The 21,057-nt window shown below is 45.4% G+C and overlaps 1 long non-coding RNA gene across 1 annotated transcript in view; it reads right to left on the bottom strand.

The window, feature by feature from the left end:
* Window positions 1–279: 279 nt before the first annotated feature.
* The window catches only part of LOC134485183 (uncharacterized), a 43,845-nt gene continuing 23,067 nt past the window's right edge, over window positions 280–21,057 (bottom strand). The window contains exons 4-5 of the long non-coding RNA XR_015647574.1: window positions 17,520–17,737; window positions 280–403 (exon numbers count right to left, since the gene is read on the bottom strand). This is a non-coding gene — a long non-coding RNA (uncharacterized LOC134485183). The remainder of the gene's footprint in view (window positions 404–17,519; window positions 17,738–21,057) is intronic.

Here is a 21,057-nt window from a genome sequence, read left to right as displayed (position 1 = left end):
GTCTCAAATGCTATCTGGTAGTGACATTCTTAGCTTTGGGGTTGATGGACCATAAAGAGGCAATTTACAAAGAAAAACTTATTTTTGGTTCTTACTTATGGATCCTAAAAGTGCAAAGTCTGGAGGCTGTCTGCTAGGGACCTGATGCTGTTTTGCCTTGTAAAAGAAAAAAGGAAGCATGGAAAATGAAACTATGTGACAGAGACAGAACAAGAAGAAATAGCCACTGTCCTGGATACTTTTCTATTGCCATGAAGATACCATAACCAAGGCAATTTATAAAAGAACAAGTTTATTGGAACTTACAGATTCAGAGGGTGAGTCTATAACCATCCTGGTTGGAAGCATAGCAACAGGAAGGCAGGTATGGTACTGGGGCAATAGTAGACAGCTTACACCTGATCTGTAAGCACAAGGCAGAGAGAGCAAACATAATGACATAGGCTTTTAAAATCATTTAGCATGCTTCTTACTGGCTCACTCTTTTGGTCCTGCTTAGCTTTCATAGTACATAGCCCAAATTCACTGCCTAGGGATGGTTTACCCACAGTGGGTTGAAATGCCCATATCAATCATCTCTCAAAACAATATCTCACATACATGACCACAGAACAATCTGACCTAGGCAATTACTTAATTGTGGCTCCTTCTTCCTCATTGATTTTAGATTGCATCAATTTGACAAAAGCTAACCAGCTCAGGAACTGAGGCTCAATATACATTTTTTGCTGGAAAAAGCATAGTGAAACCATAGCAGAAGTCAATAGAGTTATTGATGGAATCAATGTCTTTATAAGAGAAACCCCAGATGCCAACCTTGTTCCTCCTACCATATAACAATGCAACGAAAGTTATTGTTAATGAATCAAGACTCTCACTGGAACCTAGAATCCTGCAGTCTTTTGATCTTGGACTTCTGAGTCTCCAGAACTGTGAGGAATAATTTCTGTTCTGTATAAGGTACTCAAGTTATGGTCTTTTGCTATAGTAGACCAAACACAGGAAGGCAATCTTTTTTTTTTTCTAGTCATCTACTCTCATTCCCAGAGGGCTCTTCTCTCCTTGTCCAGTTTCATCCTACTCAGCCTGAGCTTCAGCCCAAGGTCTGTGTGGTGGGTTGAATGTGCTTAGCCCATGGAAATTGCCACTATTAGGAGGTGTGGCCTTACTGGAGAAGGTGTAGCCTTGTTAGAGAAAGTGTGTCATTGTATAGGTGGGCTTTGAGGGTTCCTATGATCAAGATCTGATCACTGTGGAAGAGGTCCTTCTCCTGGATACCTACTACCTATGGAAGACAGTCTCCTCCTAACTGCCTTTGGATCAAGATGTAGAACTCTCAGTTCCTCCAGCACCATGTCTGCCTGCATGTTGTCATGTGTTTTGCCTTGATGATAATGGACTGGATCTTTGAACCTGTAAGCTTTTATAAGAGTTGTCTTGGTCATGGCGTCTCTTCACAGCAATGATATGCTAAGACAGACTGCCCCACAATGAAGCTTCTTCTGGCAGTGTGTGTGGGGTGTGTGTGTGTATGTGTGTGTGTGTGTGTGTGTGTGTGTGTCTGTGTGTCTGTGTGTCTGTGTGTGTGTGCACGCTTGCGCTTGATATGCCTAAGTTCCATGTGGACAGGCATCACATCTTCCTATCTTTTTCTCATGTTTATCACGTTGAATGATGCATAGCAGGTGCTCAATAAATAACCAGTGAGCTAAAGATGTGCCATGATGAATTGTAGAGATTTTGAGGTCATATAGCATGTTGCTTAAACATAAGAGAACATCTTGCTGGTTTGGAGGCAATCTGACTCATCTTTGAATTCCAAACCCAGGTGTTTGTGACTAGGTGATTTAATACTGGGTGTATGTGTCTGTCCTGCCATACACTTGGAAGTGATATAAAACCAGTGCTTAGAGAAGCCTGAAGAGATTGTGTTGTAACTTATTTTCTGTTAGTATGATAGAATACCCAGACAAAAGCAACTTAAGGGAGAAAGGGCTTATTTTGGCTTACAGTTCCAAAGGGATAGAGTCCATGAGGAAGACATGACAATGGGAGAAGAAAGCTGGATCATCATATTTCACCATTACATAGGAAACAGAGGGGGAAGGAGGAGGAGGAGGAGGAGGAGGAGGAGGAAGAGGAGGAAGAGGAAGAAGAGGAGGAGGAGGAGGAGAGGGAGAGCACAGGAAGTGGGACAAGGCTATAAAATTTCAAGACCCGCCCCAGTTGACATGCTTCCTCCAATAACATTCTAACTCCTAAGGTTTTCGTAACTTTCCTCAAACATGCCACTAGCTAGGAACCAAGTGACCAAATACATGAACCTGTAAGGACTATTCATCAAGGTAGCATGGCTCACAAAATCATTGGTGTCAGAAGCCCCTGCAAGTCACTTAGCTATGTGACCACAAGACAGGTCCTGAACCAGGCATAAACTTATACGCAACCAAGTAGTTAATGGGGCCAAGAAACCCATCCCCATGTCCCCATGTCCCCATATCCCATCTCCATAGTCTCATGTATTTAAGGATTGGCTTCCCGATGCTAATGCCACATTGAAACCTTGAACATCTCATGATGCAAAGGTCATCTCACAGGAGCCTAGTCCCCAAGATAGGAGAGGCCGGCCACTCTGGCTGCTGTGAGGCACGTTGCTCCCATGGCTCCTCTCTGTGGGACTACTGGCTGGCACTGATTTTGTTTTTCAAGGCACCTTTCTCTAAAGCATCAAGTTAACTTCTAAACTAGGTATTCCCTCCCTCCACAGCTGAAGAGCTACCCTAGCAGCAAGGGCTTCCAGCATCCTTCCCTTCTACCTGCCAGGCCCAGAGACACTTACAGGAGAGGCTGAGATCCACAAGGGCATAGAGGGATTTCATAATGAAAGTGACCTCCAGCTGCAGCTGGCAGAGCCTGGAAGGAGGGAACAATAACAACTCTGTTCCTGGTACATGCCTCCATCTCATTCAATTCACTGCAGTCCCAGGTTAAATGCGCTGGTGGCATCTACCTTGGCGAGATGGGAAAGGTATCTTAGAATATCTGTGCATCTTTGCAGAGGGTCACACAGCCCAGGATGAGAGTCAGCGACAGGCTTCAGGTTAAAAGTTACTAATGGCGGCCACATGTCAATCATACAAATATCCAGTCACTCATCTTGCTACCAAGAGCCTCCCCATGCCATATTAGGTGTTGGACAGACAAGAAGGACGGAGCTTGCTCTTGAGTTGGTGAGATGCTCAGTGGGAAAGGTGCTCAATGCCAAGCCTGAGGATTTCTGAGACACACGTGATAAAAGCAGAGAACCAGCTTCTGCAATTTGACCTCTGACCTCTACATGTGCCCGTGGCATGCACAGACCTGCCCACACAGAGACATAGATTAAAATGTAAATTGCAATTTCACTTTTAAAAGCCTGCTTTTATACCTGGATGGAAAAAAGGGTGGCCATAATCATAAATAGAAATGAATAACTACAAACTGTGACCCGCAGTGGGGAAGTGGGTGAAAGGCCCTGGATCTATGGCACAGGTAAAATGACTTTAGGGAAAGACCAGTGCACAACAGCAAGAGCTTGCTCAGTGACCATGGGGTGACTTTGATAGGGGTCTACCAAGGAGGCAGGCAGGTAGTGTGTCTGTGCACAAGTTCAGAGCTGTGAGGAAAGAGCAGAGGGCACAGAGGGAGGAGGGGGCAGGCATGGAGAGGGGAACAGGTGGGTACACAGAGAGGGGGAAGCAGGCAGGTACACACACATATACATACACACAGAGAGACAGAGACAGAGACAGAGAGAGAGGGGGGCGTGGGTTGGTATTCACACACACAGAGACAGAGACACAGAAACACAGAGACAGGCATGGGTGGGTACACATATATCCACACAGAGAGACCCAGAGAGACAGAGAGACAGAGACAGGCATGAGTGGGTACACACATACACACAGAGACAGAAAGACAGAGAGAGACAGAGAGACATGGGTTGGTATTTACACACACACAGAGACAGAGAGACAGGAGTGGGTGGGTACACACACAAACATGGGTGGGTACACACACACACACACATACACACACATACACAGAGACAGAGAGACAGGTGTGGGTGGATACACACACACATACACACATACACATACACACATACACACACACACATACACACATACAACACACACACAGAGATAGGTCTGGGTGGATACACACACACACACAGAGGCGTGGGCGGGTACACAGAGAGGCAGAGCTCGGAGCCTGACAAGCCTGCGATTCTGCCCAAATGATAACTTGCTGAGGGAAATGACCTCGCAGCCTCCAGGCTTCTCATCTAATTGCAAACCAGGCAACCTTAGCCACAGCAAGATCTGCAGATAGCCAACACTGTCATCACCTTCCCCAGCCTTGCTGGCATCTGCCCTGCTCCATACCCTAGAGCAAAGGCACACGTGTGCCTTCAGAAGGACACCCAGCTGTCCACGGCACCCAGTGCCTAGAATCTTGTGAGTGTAGGAGCTGCTGAGAACCTAGCAGAGAACATGGGTCTTAACTCAGACCCCAGGGGGCAGCAACTTAACTGAGGAGCAATGTTTGAGGTCACAAAGCCACTCTGACACCCTCCTGCAAGTCACCAGTGCTCCTATGGGACCCAAGTGTGGGGACCACCGAGGAGAGTTTCAGAGAAGTCCAGGAATGCAGTCTGGCATTCATTCATGCTAGATGGCACAGACCCATCTGCGTCGTTGTACCACACTGCTTCTCTCACCTACAAAGATGAATGTGGGTCCCAGGAGCCAGGGTGGTGCTGAGGAGAGCCTGGGTTCTGAAAACTGGCTGATCCTGGGTCAAGAGCTATCTTCGACAGGCAGGAGACTCCCTCCATCTCTGCATGTTTTTGAAGGACCCCTTTCTCTATTGTGTAAGATACATATCTATATGTAGATATTACATAAAATAAGGAAGAAGCCAAGGAACAAAGAGTGGTCCTCACTATCAATCTCAAGGGGATATGAGAAATCCCTCCAGACCAGGTACACACTTACCCAGACACATGTATATTCATGAAATCGGACTCTACTGCACAACGTTTGTAGCTTGGTGTAATGCAGACACACATTTTGCCTCTGTGGAATATACTTCTGCAATACCGTTTTCGTGACTGCATACTGTCATGACTTTATTGGTCGCAATTCACTTGACACACTTCCTGTTGTAAGGTATCTAATTTATTCCCAAACTTGATGTCCTACAAGGAGCATCCTTGTAGCTAAGTAAATAAGTACACTGCTGGGCTGGGGTTGTGATCTCATTGATAGACTGCTTGCCTCGCATGCAAAGGGTGCTGGGATTGACCTTCATTCAGCACTGCATAAATTGGACATGGTAGCATGCCTGTAATCTTAGCACTGATAGGAAATGAAAGCAGGAGAATAAGGATTTCAGCTACATAGGAAGCTCAGTGCCAGGCTGTGCATACATACATATACATATACATATACATATACATATACATATACACATACACATACACATACACATACACATACACATACACATACACATATATACGCATGCACGTGTACATATACATGTGTACGTATATAAACATATGTGTCTATATGCATACTGTGTGTGCACACATGCATGTACTCGAGTTCCTCTCCAGGAGCCCAGAAGTTCAGCTGCCAATTGTTATGAATATGAGTCAGTGAAAGGAGACAGTGTCTGTCCCCTCATTTAGTGTCATAGTCACAGGTCCGGGTCAGAGCATCAGTGAGGTTCCAGTAGGAAGATGTCTTTATTTTAGAGGTATCATTAACCCTCAAGAGTATTTCAGCAAAGAGCTCTTGAGTTCAGTCCCTTATGAGCAAATTCTAGCATTAGTTCAGTTAGAACAGCCTTTGATTGTCAAGTCCACCTCTGTCAACTATTGAGTGCCTCTGAGAAAGAGAAATCACACACGCATCCTAGTTCAGGCTAAGTGGAAGCCTAGAACCCTTCCAATTCTGCCACCCATTAAATTATGGCTAAACAATAGCCTCATTTTTTCCTAGAAATTTCCCCTTGCTCCTTTGATCAATGGGACCAAACACAGCAGCACAACCTCAGGAAGACTGAAGACTGTTTAATTATGATGGCGCCCGAGCTTTCCTTGGTGTCCTTGAAGATGACCTATCTGAGCAGGCTATATTGAAGCCTGGAAGCCTTCTGAGCCAAGAGGAGGAAGGAGTTTAAATTTCTAAATGTCAACTGGAGAGAGAAAAACAAGAAAAAGGATGTGTGCTCAAAGGGAACCAGTGAACTGCGCAGAAGTTCTAATACAGGGTCTTGTGGAATTCAGCTCAGCTCAGGCCCCAAACACTGTTAAACTGCAGGCCTCTGATTTAACCACTAGGTGAGGCCAACAGCCCCCATCCCTGCAAACAGGGCCTCTTGCTTGAGCTACTGCCACATTTTCATAGGTTTTATAGGTTCCATAGCTCTCTGTGAGAAACACTTGCCCATTTAACACACCACCACTTTGATCACAAAATAAGAACAGATACAGGTAAAAGTAAAACTAGCTGGAGGAAGGTGGCAGTGTTTCCAGGAGTTCCAGCTCCTAATGGACTCTCAGATGAGGCAGAATAGAGGGAAACCAACCTCACAGGCTCTAGAAGTCTGGCCCCGGCCTCAAAAGATAGCAGCACTCGTCCCACTGGCTCTATGTCCCGGAGTGAGCCACCCAGATCCCCTCAGGGTCGAGGTGCTTGTGATATGTAAGACATCCTCTAGAATCAGGGCTTTGAACACTTAGTTCCTGAAGGGATGGCTGTTTGGGAGGCTTCAGAGGCGTGGCCTTCCTGGGGGAAGTATGTCACTGGGAGGTTTTAACCTCCTCATGCCCTTTTGTGTTTGCTCTGTCCGTTTTCTGTTTGTGGTTGGAGATGCGGGCTCTTACCTGCTGCAGCTCAGACCACTGAGATGCCTAATGCCTGGTGACTCACTGCCCCCATCTCACTTCCCCAGCTCTGATGTCATAGACTCTTATTCCTCTGGAATGGCAAGTCCAAAATAAACTTTTCCTTGATAAGTTACCTTGGTCCTGGTGTTTTATTACAGGTAAAGAAAGGTAACCGATCCAATCCGTATTCTCCCTGCTCTGGAAATTCCCTCTTCTGGGCCTAACCTCTGCCAAGGGGACTTGCTGATATACAACTCTCCAAGCCATGTGACTGGTTGATGAGGTGACACAAGATCCAGACCATGTACTTCCATTGAGAACAACGATGAAGGCCATCTACCTTTAGAGAACACCCTGGCCCAGCTTCTCCCTCAGCCCAGTCCTACCTTCTGTAATACCTGAGAACTCTTCTGGTGTCCCCAGCACCTCTCCCCCAGCACCCATGGCAAATTCCTTCCAGGAGTCTGCTTCCTGGAGACCTCGGCTAAGGTGCTAGAGCATGGTTTACTTGGAGGCCATTCCTAGCTTTTCTAGCTCACTAAACATGTGGAACATCTTAGCCATCGGTCCTCATATGGGCCGGAAGGGCAGATCATATTTTAAATTTTACATATTTTAAAATCTAACATCTTTTTCAGCAAAAGAAAAATCCCTAGAGAAGTTAAGATTTCAGAAACCTGTCCAAAGTCACCAAGGAACATACACTCAGACCTGAAATCCAGAGTGACTGTCAAACCTGAGTCCTTTATATTCCTCCTAGTCTACTCCACTCTCCAAGGCTATGCCACGCCTCTACCCTCCTCAGGATTCCACCCAGGTTCTCTGCAATGGGTGGAAAAAATTAGAGACTTGATTCCTAAGTTCATATCCTAATTGTATGTAGAACTGGGGCCCTTGGATGGCAACTGAGATTAGATAAGACTGTGCAAGCCAGGCTCCCGTCGTGGCCCTATAGGATCACCATGATTCCCTCCACCATGCTATGATGTAACAAGGAAACTCTTCAGATGCTAAGCAGAGACTAGTGCTCTGCTCTTGTAGACCCATTGCCTATAACTATGAGACAAATAAACACAGGTTACCCCGTCTCAGGTATTTGGTATAGCAACTGAAAACACATCAAGACTATCTACTTATGACCCCCTCCCCCTCTCCCTCTCACTCCCTATCCCACTCCCACTCCCACTCCCTCCCACCTCTCTTTCAGGAATGGAGAACCTATAGCTATCTGCCCCACCTGGCACAAAACAGATACATAGGAGATACTTAGATTATTGAGTGGTTAAACTCTTCACACACATGGGATCTCCATCTTCTTAGGCCTTCTGGATTACACAGTTTACGAAAATATATGTTTCTCTGGGATGTGTGGGACATATTTAATCTTCAGCGGCTATATTGTCAATGCAATACATAAAGATCAGCAAATGCCCAGAACTCAATTCTGAGGTTTAAAAGTTTTCTAGAAACAAGATTTGTTTTTTTGACAGTGACTGTTTTTTGTTTTTTGTTTTTTTTTAAAAAAAAACCATGTAAACAAATCTAGGGACATTAAATGCAGAACCAGAGAAAGACTCAAAGGAATCATTAACTGTCCACATAAAAAGCCTATCTCCTACCTATGTCATCAAACTGTCAGGTCACAATTTACCTGAGTCGTCAGCCTCCTGCTGGTTTCTTATGACTTATGCTTTCCTTTGTATAAAGCCATTATTATATTGCTATTTTGCTAGGGAGAAGAACACAGGTTTATTGAGTACATTACAACAGACTCCAGTGTGGACAATAAGAGGAGCCAGTGCCACCATCTGCACCGTGGACAGAGCCTTTGTGTGTGCAGCCATTACGCTAAGCATTGCTGAGACATAATTTGATTCTCTCAAGAACATCCTAAAATAGATGGCATCACTATCCCTGTTTCAGGAGTAAGGAAATAGCCTATGCAAATTGCCCCAAGTGATTACACTGGGAGTGGAAAACCGACACCACGGTCAGGCCTGCATCTGAACATCTTCCCAGATGAATCAGGAGCCTGGCAGTCCCTAAGTAACGGCCTGGGTTCTCAGCCATCCCAGAATTTGGAAAAGACAAAACAAGAGCAAACAAATAACGAATATCAGCTGTCATCCTGGATTCTTAATTCTCTTCCATCTCCTGTGGGATCTTTAGTGTCCTCATGTTTCTGTATCTTATAAGTAGGGGTCCCCAACTGTCTTTGTTTCAGACTCTTCTTTTTTTGTGCTGCAAATAACCTTAGGAAGGCCAGAGCTCTTCAGGCCCCACAAGTAAGTTTGTCAACTGACTGGTATAGAGGTACAATTGGAGAACCGTGCCACTTCAGGGCAAAGGTCAGGTGAGACTGTAGCCCACGATAAAAGCTAGAGGTGCCTGAGGTACCCACTCTTCTTTCTCACATCATCTACCCAGGGCAATTCAGCCCGCATTCTACTACCCTGGGGGAATTGTGTCTGGGAGATCCTGTGCCAACATGGGTACCCTGGTCACTGTTTTGCTCTAAGTAATAGACTACCTTTTTTCCCCCAGAGTCTCCTGTCTTCTCCCAGGAATTGAGTAGCATTCAGTTCAGAAGCAGCATTTGTCTTTTGGACTGGAAGTCCCAAAAAACAATACACAGGATGGTTTTGCCTGTGACAATGACAGTCATGAACTCTCCCAGCTTTCCCTCTACAACTAGTTACCCAGAAGAAACACATGGTAAGAAAAGTCCTGAGATATAGAAACATAAGAAATGTGGTAAGGGTGGTGATGATGTAATCAGGAAAGTAGTGACAGGGTGACATGTTTCAAGTGATGGTGATGCATCAAGACAGTGACAGTGAGACTGAAGGTGGTGATGGTAGCAGGCACAGTGATGTGAAATATTGGAAATGCAGATCCCATGCACTGACTTGGCATCCATGATGCACCGGTGGGGTCTCTAGCTATCCGTGCTCCCTTCAGAAACCGTTCATCTGTGTTTAACTGCACAAGACCTGCGCAAGGTAAAGCCAAGTGAGAGTCCAGCATGGGTGGGGCAGGACAGAGCTATTGGCAGTTGATAGCTGCTCAGAAGGAAAGAGTCACTGTGTAGACAAATATGGCCATGTCAGGATGCTCACACCCCCGGGAAAGGCCCACGTCCATATGCTTATGGGCAATACTAACTGAACTCAGGGGGTGGTTAATAATGATTCAAAGGAAGTTGAAAGGAAGATGGGGTGGGGTCACTAAGGGGAGCTGGAGGGAGATAGTGGTAACTGGTTATGACCTATATAAATGTGTGACACTTCCAAAGAATAAAATGTGTTAGTTTTTAAGTCATCTCTTTCCGATGTGGTCTGCTCTTTTCACAACGCCTACATTGCAGCATGTAGACCTCCAGCCTCCAACTTTGCTGTGCTTTCTCACTTCTACTTATCACCTTCTCCTTGCTATGAGCGTTGCAGATGTGTTGTATCTATTGCTTTTGTCTGCTTGCTCCAGCTGGAATGGGAGCCCTGGAAGGGATCTGTGTGTTTCCATCTCTGGTCCCACATAGACAAAGAATTCCTGAACCCAGGAGCTCCTCATTAAATAGAAGTTCAATAAATGGATGAATGGACTTGACTTTGTGCATCTCGGGGATGCTTACAACTTTAGATCTCATGGCCATTCAAACAAGAGCTTTGGTGGCTTTCTGTGGCTTGAGTCATTTCTGAAGTACTGGGGGCTCCATAGATGTGAGAACATTAATCTTCCTCTATGATTACCTGACATAGCCATAATTTTACTTTGTCAACTGTTTCAGCTTAATTTTATTCCTTAATCACTCACTTGTTCATTTAATCAATTAAGACTTTTCAAGGTCTCCTAGGCCTAGACACTCAGAGCTTTGGGAAGGATTCTAGAAGAAGTTCAAAGAAGCTCTAATTTCTGACAGAAGAGAGAGGTGAGGGCAGGTAGACCAATACTCTCTGGGTGGCTTTGGTTCTTCAGCAGATAAGAAGTCCACAGAATCTGAAATCCTCTGTGTCTGCAGGCTGAGGTCTTTGGATACCCAATGCCTATGTCCTTGGCTTTCTTTGTTTTGATGTAATAACTATCATGACCAAAAGCAACTTGGGAGGAGATTTATTTTATTTGCCTTACATGTGCTGATCAGTCTCTCAGTGAGGGAAGCTAAGGCAGGAACTGGGAGGCAGGAGCTGTTGCAGAGGCCACAGAGGAATGCTGCTTACTGAGTTGTTCTCCATGGCTTGTTCAGCCTGCTTTCCCCAAATATCCTGCCCAGGAATGGCTCCATGCACACATCAGTTCCCCAAACTGATGTCCTCAGGACAGTCTGATGAAGGCAATTCTTCATTTGGGTTCTCTACTCCCAGGTGACTCCAATATGTGTCAACTTAAGAAAAGCTAACCAGTCCAGCCTGGAAGAAAATGATCCCAACCACCTCCATCCCTGGTCCCAGAGTGGACTCAGAATTTTTTTCTCTTTATCTTCCAACGTCCCTTCTTTACACACCTCCCTTGAATACACAGATTCATTCATTCTTTCTTTCTTTCTTTCACTCATTCTCTCTCCTAAAATAGCTCACTGCTTCATTTACATACTAAATTTGCACATTTATGTCAGAGCAGAGGAGGAAGGAAGACAGAAGTCTGGGTGCACAGGAGATCATTTAATCCAACAGTAAAGTGTGGATAGGAGTCCTGTGTACAGAGCACTGAGCTGACTATTGGAAGAGAAAAATAGCTCAAAACTTGGCCTAGGCACTGCAGGGAGAAGGGCTTATAACTAAACAACATGGCAGTGCTTAAGCATGTTTCCCTCGGGGTATCTCTGACGGTATACAGGAAGGTGGTTTTGAGGGAAGAATGATTTGAAGTTTGCCAAGCAAGGAAGTTTGGGGGGTCCAAAGAAGTGAAAAAAGGTCAGCCTATATATTAGTTGCTTTTCTGATTGCTATGCTAAAATAGCTGGCAGAAATAACTAAAGGAAGGAGGGGGTTAATTTGGCTCATAGTTTGAGAGCACAGTCACTTACCTTCTCTCCTTTATTTGGTCCAGGACTCGAGGCTATGGAAAGATACTATTCACAGATAAGATAGGTCTTACTAACTCAGGTAAATCAGTCCAGTTAATCAATCACTTAAAGATACTCACAGAAGTTTGTCTTTTAGGTGATTCTAGATTTGTCAAATTGGCAGTCAGGATTAACTATCACTGCTTATATGTGGCCTGGAGGGATGCTGGCTTAGTAGGTTTAGAAGATGCTCATCTGATGGAGTGTGAGCACATGGTCTTTGAGGAGGGGAGAAGGGACATAGGCTCCCTGGAAAGCAGTTGAATTAACCTGGAGCTCACTTACTGCTTCATCCTTGAAAACTAGCCCAGCATGTAATGGTACTTAATAAATACTGACCCAATAAGTAAATGGAGAACTAAAATGAGAGACAAGCTTGTCATACAAGAAAGCTGAACAGAGCATGTGGCCCCTCTGCTAAACTCAACCTCCTAGGGACAAGTGTGGGTCTTGTCCTCTGCAAGGGTATCAGTGTCTAGCACCAACCTGGGCCCTGATGACTCTCTTTACACTGTCTAGCTACAGTTACATAAACTAGGGTAGGCTCTAGGGAACACGCACAGCAAAGAGTGACATTATCAGAGACGATAAGAAGGAAGCCAAACTCTTGGATTGGCTATGAGGCCATGAGAGGAGACACACAAGTGTGTTGGTCTTGGACCACATAGTTAGAATGAGTTGGACAAGGTCAAAAGACCTGTGACAACTTCTCTATAAGCAGGGTACATGATGGGCCTTCGTCCATACCTGTGATTTCCTCCCTCCATCCTACATAAAGCAAGGAGTCCCGCCTAGCCGTGTAGGTTAAAAATGAAAGAGAGCCCACATTCTAGCAAGCAGGTTCCATTGCATTCAACTGATCACTGGGTTCTGGTAAACATATCAGCAGCCTTGAGCAAGAGAGGAGTGGTCACTTAGGGGAAGCAGGAAATCTTTACACAAAGGGTTAGATGCTGGCAGCTGTAGATGGGATTCCCTAACCCTTAGTTGGAAATAGGCTAATGCTGTCCCCCAAATTCCCTTCCCTGAGAAAGGGGAAACAACAGAGAAACTCAGGCTACCACGGCAGTGTTCTAATCATGCCTGGGCATCAACCTGTGACCCCCTCAAGGGGCTGGGTGAGAATTTGATGCAGGGAGTATCATGCTCTGCCTCTTAGAGTTGACATCTCCTCCACCAGACTCAGCACCATCAAGTGGGGCTGCAGCAGAGGAAGCTAGCCCAAAGGCATGACATGTAATGGTAGGAGGCTGGCAGGACCAGATTTCAAAAGCATGGCATCTTTTAAGGGCTGAGTTGTTATTTGTGGTATCCTGTTAGGTAGGATTCAGAAACTTGAGCAGAGTACCTCTGATGGGATGGGCCAGCAAAGTAAGGTGTTCTCAATGCTTAAAAAGCATTATGGTGTGAAAGAGGGTCCCCATGAGTCTCTGGAAAATCAGATTGAGTTTGGGACATGTGCTAAGGATACTGTGGTAGTTCTCCATGGGAAGCCACTGTGGTCATTCATCATCTATGATTCTGTAATGTATGGTAATTAAAATCTGGGTCCCGATGAGGAGCATATAGGGCTGTGAGTAGTAGTTAGTCAGTGGTCTTCCTTGGTGTCCATCTAGAAGCAAGGAAAAAGCCAAATGCTGGCCAGGATGAGAAGGATCTGAAGACCAATATGGGTGCAGGGCTTTCTGGGTGGGTGTGATACAGCACTAACCTGTGAGCAAAGCAAACTCCATTTTCACTAGATTAGTTGCCCATATTTGCAAAAGTCTAATCATAATCTGGCTTGTTGGCTGATGACACTCCCTTATTAAAAAAAAAAAAAGAAAAGAAAAGAAAAAAAAAAGAGTGGGGAAGGTCGTTGGGCCCTTACCTAAGATTCTAGCTGCTGTTCTTCCTAGCCATTAGTATTAAATTTTTCCCTAATTGCATATGACATCAGGGTCTTGGGATATACCCCAGAATGTATAGGTTTGGGAGATAGTTATTTAAAAGGGGATTCTATCTATGTGACTGTAGGGAACCCATCATCCATACTGGAGGAAGAGTTTCCATTGTAACTACCTTGGGGCCAACCACACTTCTATAGGCACCGGTGCTCTGTAAGTAAGCCCTAAAATCTTAATGGTTCTTTATGTTAAGCTTTGGTGGAATCATTCCTTATTTTGTCAGGATCTTATAAGAAAAGAATAGTCATTATTTACACTTCTGTAAGGGAAGGAGTTCTTTCAGTGGTAGGGAAAATCATCATGCAGTCAAGAGCCCTAACTTGACATGTCCATTCCCTATCTTGTGCCTTTACTTCTCACAGGGCATGCAGAGGACTGTGGACCAAGCCCCACCCCCACCCCTAGGGTAGGCGCTCCACTGGGTCTTACAGCAGGAACTCCCATCTCCCCTCTGCTCGTTCCCTCTCACTCTCTCAACTGGACACATATAATTTATGGTCTGTGATATACTGCCCTTCAGAATTGATTTTTGTACTCAACTGTTGTAGAACATTTTTGATGGACTAATGCCTCTGGGTGAGATATTTTTTTGTTATTGATGTAGGGGGGTGGGCTTTTGTCCCCACATTGCAAAACCCCTGGCCAGGGGTCACTCCCTGGTCCCCTGTAGCAAGAGCACTCAGCCAAGGGCAAGGCAGCCTTTTGAACTAAAGAAAATATTAATTTAAGGCATTGTTTCCACACGAAATTACAGGAGCTTTCAGAAGCTCTCGTTAGTTTGATTCAGGGCTGAGCAGCACAGTGAGTCTTAAGGCTGAGATTGGCCATGGCACAGAAAGTTGGCTGCCAGAGAACTCGCAGAAAGAATTTGGTCAAGGACTCTAGAGCTTCTACTCCTCCACAGTCATTTCCACTTGATTTGCCTGAGAAATCTTGTGGAGACAGGAAAGCAAAAATACCCTTTGTCTTATCTTTGATATCAGGACCAGAGGGGCAATTATCAGATCCATAATTCCTGGAGTTGCAATTGGGCCGTATGGTCCGCCACACTCGAATGCATTTATGGAGCTCGTGGAAGTGATGAATATTGACACTTCCTGAAAAAATAGGAATCCTGTTGTCATCTTATGTGTGACATTCCAACATAGCTCCCATTTATCAAGTGCCTCAAAAGACATAGACTCATTTTTACAGATTGACAAGTGGTGGCCAAGCCAACAAAGCCATTCAATTAGGAAGGGGGTTTACAAAATTAGAGCCTAGAAGTTTTTGACCACAGAGCTCACACTGTCCTGTTGTAGCAGACTGAACAGGACCCTGAGGTTAGGACAGCCTTCATATACCTTCCCAGACATGTCCATGTGACAAAACTTAACCAAGATCCAATTCTCTTTGGTCCCTCTGACCTCTTTGGTCATTAGGTTGCCATCCCAAAGGTTGACTGGCAGCCTCTGATGTCTGGTAGCTTCCTATGAAACCAGTGAATAAAACACACATATTCGTGAGACACAAGGCTCCAGACATATGCATGTGTATGTGTGTTGTATGTATGCATATATTTGTTAGCATGCTGCATGATGAATACATGTGTGCTCACATACACATGCAGATGCAAATGTGGGGACCAGAAGCTGACATTAATATCTTCTTTTATTTCTTTCCACATTATTTCTTGAAACAGGGCCCCCCACTGACCTGAGGCATAGCAATTCCACAACGCTGTTGACTGTCCAGCAAGCACCAGGGTTCTATGGCTGGCCTTTAACGTGGGCACTGAGCATCTGAACTTGAGTCTTTATGCTGATGTGGCAATCACTTCATTAACAGGGCCTTCTCACTAGCACCTAAACTCATCTTAATGGTCTGTGACAATATTTTCTTTTTCATTTATATGCCTCTTAAAATTAGGAAGAAAAATTAATATACGAATCAATGAACCAAGAATGTCTAAGAAATCCAGCCAGTATTATGGATATGTGTGTGTATACACAAATACATATATATATATATATATATATGATATGTACACACAGAGAGAGAGGGGGGAGAGAGAGAGAGAGAGAGAGAGAGAGAGAGGTCTCTGAAGGCAAAAGTGCCTGGGTCCTTCAAAGGTCCTACTTAAGCAGATTGGTGATGTAAGTTTTTCAGACATTTCTGAAATCTCTGCAACTCCTACTACCTTTACCTAACCAATCACACCAAGAGGAGAGGTTGACCTTAAGGACACCAGCAGAGACAGGTCCTCCAAAGGTTCCACCTCCAGCAGAAGGGACATTATGGCAACCTCATAACCATTTCCGAGCAATAGCACCTCAGACCTCTTCCATTCCAACTCCTCATTATAATTGGCAATGCAGAGGCCCCATAGGGAAAGCAGCCCAGCCACGTGGATTTATCCATTTATCCCTCATCCCCAGAGTACTTTTTCCTTTTATATCCCTGCCTGCAGATTAGCCCTATGTACCATGAATCCTCTGGTCACTGCTGCCTGGGCTCACCTGCGGATTCCCTGGCAGACAGCACACAACAAAGCCAGTCCCTGCCTTTCATCCCCTGCCTGCCTTAGGTTCCCTGCCAGGAGGAGCTCTGAGCCCAAATGCCCTTGAGTCTGCATGGGGAACACAGGCTCCAGTGACATAATCAGGGATAAGGCACTTTCTCCACAGGTGCCATTTATTTTCAAGCATCTGCTCAATCCCTGTGGAGGGATGAAAACCACAGTGTCAACTGCCTTCTACTCAGCCCCATTGGAGGCCCGTGGGGTCTTAACATCAAAGCATTCTACATATTTATCATTCCTCCCTTCGCATTAAGCAAAGACATCTGACAGCCACACAAAAGCGCCATAGTCTCCACTTGGACTCTAAAAAGGCATCAGCAAGTTCAAACCCAAGTTGAAAATTCTCTCGAATAGGTATATTTTCTTTCCTGGGAAACTGGGGGGGATTATCACTTAGCGTCCTCTCCAGAATCAATTTGCGTCCACTTAGCAGTCACTTCTGTTATAAAATAAAGGCGTTTATGGTTGGCCATGCAGGATTTAGTAAGTGACACCCAGGGAGCACTGATGAGAACATTTCTGAAGCGGAGGGTGGGATAATAGACAACATGCTTGTCTTTGGTCTTATTCAGCACCCCCTGAAGAGCGATCATGTTTATGCTTTGAAATGTAACAGGAACACGTTAAAGTGTGGAGACTCAAGAACCATACAACAAAGGGAAATATTCAACCCTGGCCATGCTTAGCATCCTTAAGCTCTCTCTGAAAAGAAGACAGCAAGGCAGAACTTTAGGGGGAAAGGCGTGTATTTGTTCGCGGGAAAAGATCTGAACCAGAGACCCGTGCTGTCCTGAGTGAGCCCATTCTTTCTCCCCTTTCACATGTCATCTTGGTTACCTGTGTCCGATTAGTTACATGCGTCAGCTTTGCCTCCACTGAAAGGCAAAAACAAAAACAAAAGCAAAAACCCTGAGTGCTATGGAGGGAGGGTTGATTTTGCTTTTGTTTTACCAGTTTTGGGGAACTCCAGTGGATGAAATCCAGCGGATGGAACCCTCCCAAGGAACTCACCAACTCCAGCATCCAAGCACTGTGCTTCAGTGCTATGGCCCATTCTCTGCTCATGATGGTGACCAAGTCTTCCAGGTGATGGACACAATGAAGAGTTTTACACAAGGTACCCAAGTTCTTCACGAGAGTTGACCTTAAATACCCCCTGGTCAAGAGCACAGCCACAGTGTCTCTTCTAGGGACGGTGTTGATGGCCAAGTCCAAGTGCAGCCTTTTCCCTTTACAGGGTGGAAGCAGAGGTGGGGACAGAGAATGACCAGTTTGTTTTAACTCAGCTGACTCTGTACCCAGCCTTGTTTCATAGCCAACAACTAGAGAGCACTCACCTTGGGTAGGCACTTTATCACCATCTCTCTGAGACAAGGCACTTGTGTGCTAGGCCCTAGAAGAAGGCTTTCCTCAAAGACAGCTTAAGATAGCTGCAGAATAGGACTAAAGTGTCTTTGTTTGTATCTTTGATGAGAGTTAGTTCATTGGGCTCTGTTCCTCAAAGACATCCAGCAGATGTTTAGCCTTGAATGAGTTGAGCTAAGAAAGCATTCAGAGGTCACACAACAGTGTTAAGTTGTCACCCATGCATGCATGGCATGTGGTGAATGCTAACTAGGCACTTGTGTGAAGCAGGACAGGATGTGCTCAACCTCACAGGTGACCAACCAGAGAAGACTAGCACATAGCAAAGAGAGATACTGAGGGCTAGGCAGGAGCTAGAGGTGAGCATATTTCCCTGGGGTAACCCAGAGAAGAATCTGAGAAATTCTTCACAGGTCTTCAGGGAAGGCTGAGGGGCATGGGTAGGGTAGTTTGGCTGAGGTTGACGGGTCTGAAGTTCAGCAGTGGGATGAAAAAAAGGCTTCTGGGAAATGGCAAGGGCAAAGGGCCCGAGGCGATGGTGAATCTCCCTGCAAAGAAGGTATAATAGCCACAAAAGCTGAAACATGATGCTAGAGAAGTCCCCTAACCATAGTGGCACAGCTAGAGATATTTTACCCCTTAGTCTTGGGTCACTCAGGTGAATCAAACATCCCTCTTTCACCTGAAGCATGCAGTGGCCTCCAGGGTTTCCGGGGAGGGAGGCAGCTGTGAGAACACAACAGCTCTGAACTGCTTCAGCCTGGAAGTATCATGTGTCACTTTCTCCACTCTAGCTGCAAGGGATGCTTGGAAATATAGGGAGAATAGCACGGGTATATTTTGTAAACCTCACCAGATCCCCTCCCCCTTGTGTGTGTGAGACACACACACACACACACACACACACACACACACACAGAGGGTGAATATATGTGTGGATACATGTTTGTGTGTAAGAACTACATATGCATATGCAGGTCAGAGGACAACCTCGGTTGTCAGCCCTAGGTGTCACTCACTTTATTTTTCTGAAATAGAGTCTCTTGTTGACTTGGTGGTTCACTGGATAGGCTAGGCTGGCTGGTCAATGTGTACCAGGGGTCCTCCTATCTCCACTTCCCAAGCTCTAGGGTTGTAAGAGTATAGCACACACTGACCTGTCTTACATGGTTTTTGGTGCTCTAACTTGGGTCCTCATCAATACAAAGCAAGTGTTTCTCTAAGCCTCAAAAAAGAAATACCTGATCAAGGTCATTCAGTACATGACACCAGGCTAAGCTGCCCTTTTAATTCTACAGCTCCCCAGAGTGCTCTGATTAGTCAGTGCAAGGACCTCCCTCATCTGCACATAGTAAAGAAAGTGAAAGTATTTCCCACCTAGAACCCAGACACAGCAGGGGAGTGTGCCCTATCTTCCCACAAAGGAAATGGAGCACAGGCTTGTTCCAGTTTCCCAGGCAAGCACTGGCCTCACCTCTTCCCATGGGGGAAACCCAGCTCCTGTAGTCCATTTGTTCATTGTCAAACCACAACTCTGCCACCATAGCCTTGGGCAAGCTACAGCACTTCTCTGTACCTCAGCTCTTCATCCATAAACTAGGGGGCATCTTGTCACCTGTCTTCTGAGAGACACCCACATAAGTAGTAGCAATAGGTACTAATAACAGTGTTCCGAGTGCTGACTGGCTGCTCTGGAAGGAACCTCAGCTGAATTATTAAGTTTGACCTTCACCTCATGCCTGGGGTAGTAGGTACCTTAATGACCCATTTTACAGACAAATTGAGGGCCTGTCTGGAAAGGAGCCGTTGAATTTGGAACTTGAGTCTATGTGGTACAAAAACCTGCTGTTCTTCCCACAGTGTTCTGAGACCTTGGTACTGTTGTGAAAGGTCCAGCTTATCCAGGGACTTGTGTCTCAGCTATGGGACTATGGGACAGAATCACAAATCCCGGTCTTTCCTTAATGCAGAGACCAATGACTCCTTCTCTGCAGTTTGTCTTTCTGGGTCCAGTCCAGGGTGTTTGAGCCTCTCTCTTTGGTGTCTTACTAAACAGAACTCTCTGGTGACCTCCCTTACACTCCCCGTCATCCCCCTACTTTGCTGGGCTTCACCACATCTCTTTAAAATGTGCAATTACCAATAATTCCCTTTGTTGCACCCAAATGCGAACCGCCATCTTAAATTATTAAATAGAAGTGTTTCTGAAATATTTTATCTTGACATGTATCTCCGGAGTCAAATGACCCCGGGCAGTGTTCATAATTAATTTCATCAAAAGGGAGGAAAAAGTGCTAGCAAGGGACTCCCTGAATGACCTGTCCTGGAGAAATACAGCTGGCACTTGGCTCTCCTCTTCCCCTCACCGTCCATCCCATTTCCAGGGGTCTGATGTGCTGGCAGAACACATCAGTCCTTGGGATCCCAGAATTGCAGGTCTTCTGGGAAGTTCTGTGATGGTTTAAACCAACTCTTTCTTCCTATAATGAAGAACACAGGACCTGGGAGGAATGCTGACCTGCCCAAGGTGGCAGAGACTGAAAGTGACCACACTGAGTCTGCTGGAAGCTGAGTCTCTCATCCCAGCCTCCCAGCACCTGCAGGGGCTGAAGCAGCAAGTTCAGCCTCCTTCTGCTCTGTGCCCTTCAGGCCCACAGGAGTTCATTTAAAGAAGTAGGAAAGACAAGCCTGCTCCTTAACATAGAAAACGCCCCGAAACAAAGGGCTTTTTGTGCCCCTCCCCCACATGCCAACGAGAAAGAGAGATTAAGTTTGAGGAGTCACTCCCAATCAGAAAGCCACCATTTAATTACAATGCGCAGGAAATTACAGAGTGAATGGGCAGACGGGTGATAAGGGACTGCCTTAGGATGACAGACCTGAAATCCAAGCACTTCATCACAGAGCTACGTATCACAAGAGGCTGTCTGGAAGGCTGACAATCTGATTGTACTGTCAACTCAATTCATAATTAATATATTTATCAAATTAATTACTGAAAATATCTCTTCGGCGCTCGCCACAAAGAAACAGTGGCTAGCTTCATGGAGGGCTGGCTTCGTTTTCTGCTAATAACCCTTGCTGTCAGTTTAATGAGGGTAGAGCGGCCTCTGTTTTGCCTGCCTGACAGACAAATTGCCCTCTTACGGGGAATGATCCCTAGAATTTAAGAGAAGAAAAGAAA

Source organism: Rattus norvegicus, chromosome 1, assembly GCF_021556685.1.
Source record: "Rattus norvegicus strain SHRSP/BbbUtx chromosome 1, alternate assembly SHRSP_T2T, whole genome shotgun sequence".
NCBI classification, from domain to species: domain Eukaryota; kingdom Metazoa; phylum Chordata; class Mammalia; order Rodentia; family Muridae; genus Rattus; species Rattus norvegicus.
Note: the sequence above shows the minus strand (reverse complement) of the source record. Positions and strands in the feature narration are given on the sequence as shown.